The following is a 6,732-nucleotide window of genomic DNA, read 5'->3' as shown; positions in this document are numbered from 1 at the left end:
GCCTACAAGCTTGTCACTTAAGATAATACCTTTGGAATACATTTCAATCACTTAACACCTCAATCGTTTATTCCTTTTTTGTTGCTGTATACTATTCCATTGCGTGGATTGATTACGTTTTCTCACCTCTTCACCTATTGAAGGACATTGGTTAAATACATATATTGATATATATGTATATATACTGAAAATATAAAATGTATTAAAATATATATATATATATTTGCCATTCTAAGGGATGTGTAGTGATACCTTATTGTGGTCTTGAATTTGGCTTGGTGGTGATGTTGGTGAACATTTTTTTCATGTGCTATTTTTCATCTGTATATCTTCTTTGGCCAAGAATCTATTCAACACTTTAGCTCATTGAAAAAATATACAGCCATTATATATAAAAATAGATTTAAAAAAATGTTTCTTCTGTATGGCACAGGGAACTATAGTCAATATCTTGTAATAACCTTTAATGAAAAAGAATATGAAAATGAATACATGTATGTATGTGCATGACGGGGACAGTGTGCTGTGCACCGGAAATGGACACATTGTAACTGACTGTACTTCAATTAAAAATATATTAAAAAAATTATATTATAGTTTACTCACTGCTGAGTTTTCAGATTTTTTAAAATGTATTTATTCTAGACATAAGAAATGTGTCAGATATGTAATTTCAAAATGTTTTCTCCTCATCTATAGCTGGTCTTTTCAGTTTCTCAAGAAACAGTTCGCAGAACAAGCCATTTTAGCTCTGATAAAATTTATCTCCTATTATTGTTTTTAATGCCCTTTGCTTCTGAGGCCAGGTCTCATAGTCTTTCCCCCAGGCAGGAAAATAGTCTTGTTTTCTTGTAAAAGTTTGATAGTTTTTTTTTTTTTTTAATTTTACATTTAAAGGCATGATCCATTTTGAGTTCATTTTTGTACAATTTGTGAGATTTAGGTTCAAGTTCTTATTTACATGCAGATGGTTGTCCAAGTGTTCCAACATCATTTGTTGAAGAGAACATTTTTCTCCGTTAGATTCTCTGTGTTGTCAAAAATCAACGGATCGTTTCTCTGGGGTCTCAACACTATTCTGCCCCCTGAATCAGTGTGCCTTTGTCAATCAACCCCACACTGTCTTGATTACTGCAACTGTGTAGTAAGTCTCAACACTGGCTGAAGTGAGTCTTTTAAAATCCTTCTTTTTCAGAATTGTTTTGGGTGTACGAGGCCCTTTGGTTTTCACATAAATTTTAAAATCAGTTTATCTGTGACTATAAAATTTCACCCTGGGATTTTGTTTAGAATTACTATTTGTCTATAGTACAACGTGGGGTTATCTGACACCTGTATTATACTGAGTAATCCAACCCAAAAAACTAATATGCTTGCCAATTTATCTGAGTTCTCTTGCTTTTATGAGCAATTTTATATTTTTGTTTTAGCTTGCAGAGCTCATTTATATTTTGATGGATTTATGCCTAAGAATGTCTTTTTTGAAACTGTTGGAAATTATAGTCAGGTTATTTTAATTTAGTTTTCAGCTCTTATTGGTAATATATAAAGATGTAAAGTTAATTTTTGGGGGTTGATCTTGCAGCCTGCAACTTGATAAATTCATTTATTAGTTCTAGGAGGTATTTTTGTATAATTCTCAAGATTTTCTACATCCTCATGTCAACTGTAAAGATGATGAGTTTTTCCTGTTTCTTTCTAATCTGCGAGCCCTTTATTTTTCATGCTTTATGTAAAGACTACAAACAGCAGACCCTGGATAAGATCAGGGACAGAATTTCCCCTAGAGCTTCTCGGTCAGGCATGGCCCCGCGGACACCCTGATCTCAGACATCTAACTTCCGGAAGTGCGAGATGGTACATTTCTGTTGTTTTTAAAGCCGCCCCATTTGTATGAACTTGCTGCAACAGCCACAGGAAATGTCAATGTCTGTTTTTGTTGGTTTTCTTTACTCAAGTGTATTTCAGCTCTAAGCTTTCCCATTTGACTGTTCTTTTTGTTCTGTTTCTTTGCTGAGACCTTCTGCCTGATCTGTTTGCTCTCCAGAGTCCTCAGATGGCTTGTGTTTTCCATCTGGGTTGGACATCAATATTCAGTGAACAGGACAGGGCACAGGGTGTACACTCCATCCTATCTTGAACCAAACCCTCCTAAAGGATTTTTGCACGTGATTTTTAAAAAAAGAAAATCATGTTGTAATGATAGTTTCACAAGATTTATTCTACAGTAGTAAGTACTGAATGTCTGATCGAACAGGCTCCAACGGGCAGATGATGGACATTGTAGGGGCCCCTTCTGGGCAACATGTGCAGATGCGATGGTGACAATCACAATGGGCTGAAACACTCCAATAGGTGCTTCCTTTTGTGAAAAATCTCAATTTCAATAGTCAACATCATTCACTCCTAAGCAGATGGTACCACATAGGGTGGGCTGGAGGGAAACGCTTGAGAGGTTAAGGGCAATCAAATGATACAAAGATACACGTGGATAATATAACATAACATATGATATTATTTATATAATATTTATTATCTTCTACCTCTAATTCCAAATACTGATCATTAGTGATTTTTCCCATATTCCAGTCCCTAACCTTGTAACCAAATTTTTATAAATCCATATATGTGTGCACAAAGTATATAAATATAATATAAACATATACACATGTATGTATGTATGGAATATATATATATATATGCACACATGCATTTGTACATGTGTGTGTTTATAAACAGGGAGACATAGACACACTTAAAGATGCTCTAAATTTTATTATTTTAAATAAATGTATACCTTATAAGTGATGAGAAAATATAGCATTCATTTCATGTCTGTAATGAAGGCTTTTTAAAAATGTCCTTTTGCCCTCTGTTTTTAGTTTAATTTAAATGTGATGGGTCCCATTTGTCTATGTGATTTTTCTGGGCAACTTTATGAGTTGTATGTCATTCTGCGCTGTGTGCGCTATGACATTTTTTTCAAACACGGTGATTGATGCTATCCAGATGCCCAACATTTTTAATAGCTAAGTTACTGTGAAAGATGGTTTATTATTTACATGATTCATATGTGTTCATTGGTCTGGTTTTCTAAATACCTTTACCAGGAAAAACTCCTTCAGATATGCATTTGCTAACCGTGCGATCTTAGAGTTTGCCTCTATTTAAAATTCAATAATTCTAAAATTGGATTTCTTTCCACTCTCATGCAATTCAGATTTTTAACTAATTCGAGCTGCCATTTCATTAGGCTCCCTTTCTGAAGTTTGGTTACAGTTGTCCTGAATCTCAGTTTTGATTATTGCATGATTCCAAAGAATAGTTCGGTGCTCTAGTAAGAACCGTTCTGTCCGTTTGAACCCTCAGCCTTTCTTTGCCTACTTTTACTATGTCATTTCCAGCAGCAAGTCCTGTTTGACTTGAGAAACAGCCAGTACACAGAATTAGGAAGTTTTCCTGCCATAATTTATATTACATTTGCCTGATTCTGAGTGTTTTTGGTCAGTGCATACTTTGTCCTGATTTTCTGTGTGCAGGTGTTTGTGAATTTATAGTTTGTGTGACCTTGGGCAAGTTTCTTCATTACATCTAATGTTTATGTCACTTTTCTGATTTGCCAATTTCTTCTACATTTTTGGACTTTGATCTGTGTCTGTACACAGCGTGGTAGGTGGACCCCCTTCTCCTCGGTAACTTAAAATAGATTGCATGACATCATTCCCCAGGCAAGCGCCCCACTTTTGGATCTGGAAGTGGAATGAGTTTGAAGGTCTTCATCTGATTCCACAAAGAGCTATTCTTTGCCATTCTAGTACTTTCAACTTTTTCCCCCTAAATGTCAAACATTAACATCACTCAGATGGATTTCCATTTAAATAGCATTATGTGACCTCAAGTATTTGATACATCGTTCCTAAGAGGGCTTCTTGAAAATGCCAAATGTCTTTTCAGGTTAAACGTTAAATATGTCTTTTAAAGATGATCTTTGTGGTTCTAGTTTTCTGGTTTTGCTTCGTTTGGTTTTGTTTTTGACGACGGCATCTCCACTCGCTGGTTTTACCACAGCGAATAAAGATGTAAATTCTTCAGTGAAAACACTTTAAAGAGGACAATAACAATGCACGTATTAAAAAAAAAGATTTACAGGGACTATTTTGAAAAATGGTGCATCAGTAGAGCTCCATATGGAATCAGGAAAAGCTCTCACTCTTTTCCTGAGACTTTCCCCATCTAAATATATTCCCTAACCCAAATTGCAAAGTCGAAAGAAAGATGTCAACCAAATGTGTCAAGAACAGTTTGCTTTTTCTTAATTTGAAAGGCACCAGCAGTGATTCCCGTGTGTGGATAGAGAAGACCATTTTGCTGTGTTGAAAAGCTACCTGAGCTCTGGCACGGACCAGCTCTGGTCCCAGATCTGTCATCCACTGTGAGTGGAGGTCTCCATAAACACACAGCGTTTCTGTGCCTCATTTTCCTTTATCAACATGTAGAGTTTATATATAAAGTATTATTTAAATTTGTTCTATCCAGCTTCTTCTTGGACGATGAACAAACTGACTCTGGAAAGCAAAATAGCTTTTCTCCCTTCTTGTGTGCGTTGGTGGGGTCTCCGGACAGAATTCTTTTGCTGTCCCTGTGGTACTGAGTCCAAACTCATTCTGCACACTGCATGACAGGCCAGTAAATTGGAAGATGAGGTGTTGGGCTAAGGAATAGCAACTTTATCTGGAAAGTCAACAGATTAAGAAGATGAGGGACTAATGTCTTGGAGAACCATCTTCCCCAAGTCAGAATTCAGGCTCCTCTTTTACTAAAAAGGGGCAGGGGTGTGGTTGGCTGTTGCAAACTTCTCGGTGCAGGAATCCTTTGTTCTTGCAGCTGTCCCTGTGGGTCAGGTCACAGGTGCCCCTGCAAACCTCCTGCAAAACAAATGCTATTTTCTATTCTGCAACTTGTTACCTTTATAGGAGTGCAAAGGTGTTAATATCCTTAAACGTTAAAGCCTTGAGAACGGGATCTCCTGTGCATTTCAGGCTAAAGGCAACATTCTTTTCCAAAAGGTGCAGAGCCGGCAAGACTGAGCCCAGAGAACAGGGCACAGGGTTAAAGCCAAAGGAACACACCTAACCTGGAGTCAGATTGGTTCTTTTCTGTTACATCTCAGGCATCGGGTTTTCAGCAAGGCTGACCTTCATGAGCAAAGCCTGGAGGTTGGGTGCAGAATAACACATTTTGGGGACTGGGAAGATGGCCTGCCTGGGGCTCAGATGCCAGGGGGACCAGTCCAGAGGAAATGTCCCCAGGAGCCTCCCTCCGTACCATGCTCCCTACCTTTGCTTTTCTTTCTTAACGTATGTATTGTGATAAAATACATACAATATAGATTTTGCCCCTTTTACACTTCTGAAGGTTACAGATCAGTGTTGTTCATTACATTCACATTGTTTCACATTGTTGGTCATCACCATCTGTTTCAAAACCGTTTCCATCGTCCCAAACAGAAACTCTGTACCCGTTAAATGATCTGTCCCTTGTGATGGAGAAGGGGACAGATGGGTTCCGGGAACCCTTATGGGTACCAGAATTTGCTGATGGGCACCTAAGTTCCGTAAATAAGGAGGGCAGCCTGCCCTCTCCCTCTTTATCCCTGACGCAGAACGTGCTGATACAGGAGCAGACAACGCAGCTCCCCATCCGCCCCTCCCTCTCAGCACCCAGAATATTAATTTACTTTCTGTCTCTATGAGTAGGTGAAACGTCTTTCTAAACATTTGGGGGAGACTAAGAACCAAGGAGAAAAAAAAAAAAACCCAGCAGAGTAGCAAGGGAGGAGGAAGATGAATGACAGCTAGCCTTTGATCTTTTTATGATAGTTAAAGCATTCTTATTAAGGGAGTGAGATTTTATATATAAATTCAACTTTAACCTTTTGGCTTGCTGGGCTGTGAGCCCACAAATGCTTTATGTTAGTGGATCTCTTTCTTCAATACATGTGTGATGTGTGTGGCTGCTTCTGCGAGCGTCACAAAGGCACTAAGTTCTATGTCTAGTGTTGGAGCGGAGAGGCAGAAATGGCCAAAGCTTTTGAGAGGAAATAGAGAGATCTAAAAAAACTCCGGGAGACCCACACGTGGATTTAGAGTCAAACAGATCCAGCTTTATTTGTTTCTCTTTCTCCTGCAGATTTGTGCTTTATTTTTCACTCCAATCATTGGTTCTAATGGAGGCAGACAATGTTGATCCCTGCCTTGCAGAGTTTAGGTCCTGATTCCAGAGAGTATGCACGCGACCCAGTGCCAGTCACCCCCAGTTTCCAGGGTCAGCTGGGACAGGAGTCTGCGAGGAGCACCCACGCACTCCTCTCTGCAAAAAGCTGCTACATGAAGCATGATGGTGACTGTTGCCACATCTCCCTCCCCTGGGTTACTCTGACTCTAGAGAAAACGTGGTGTGCATACAGAATATCAGAAACAGTGATGCTCCCGGAGGACTGCTTTCCCAAATTTTGTGTTGGGGGCTCCATAGAGGTCCTGGTTCTATTTGGGGTTCTGTCTTTGCAGAAGTAAACTATCTTAAGCAAAAGCTCAAAAGCAGTTATCTTAGTGAATAGAACTCTGCCCTTCAGTTCCCTGGATTTCTTTGTTTGATTCTGGCCAGACGAATTAAGCAAATGGTTGTAGATTTAGTCTTCAAATTGTTGGCCCTTCTCATAATTCTAGCAGCCAT

Source organism: Camelus ferus, unplaced genomic scaffold (assembly GCF_009834535.1).
Source record: "Camelus ferus isolate YT-003-E unplaced genomic scaffold, BCGSAC_Cfer_1.0 contig313, whole genome shotgun sequence".
Lineage (NCBI taxonomy): Eukaryota > Metazoa > Chordata > Mammalia > Artiodactyla > Camelidae > Camelus > Camelus ferus.
Note: the sequence above shows the minus strand (reverse complement) of the source record.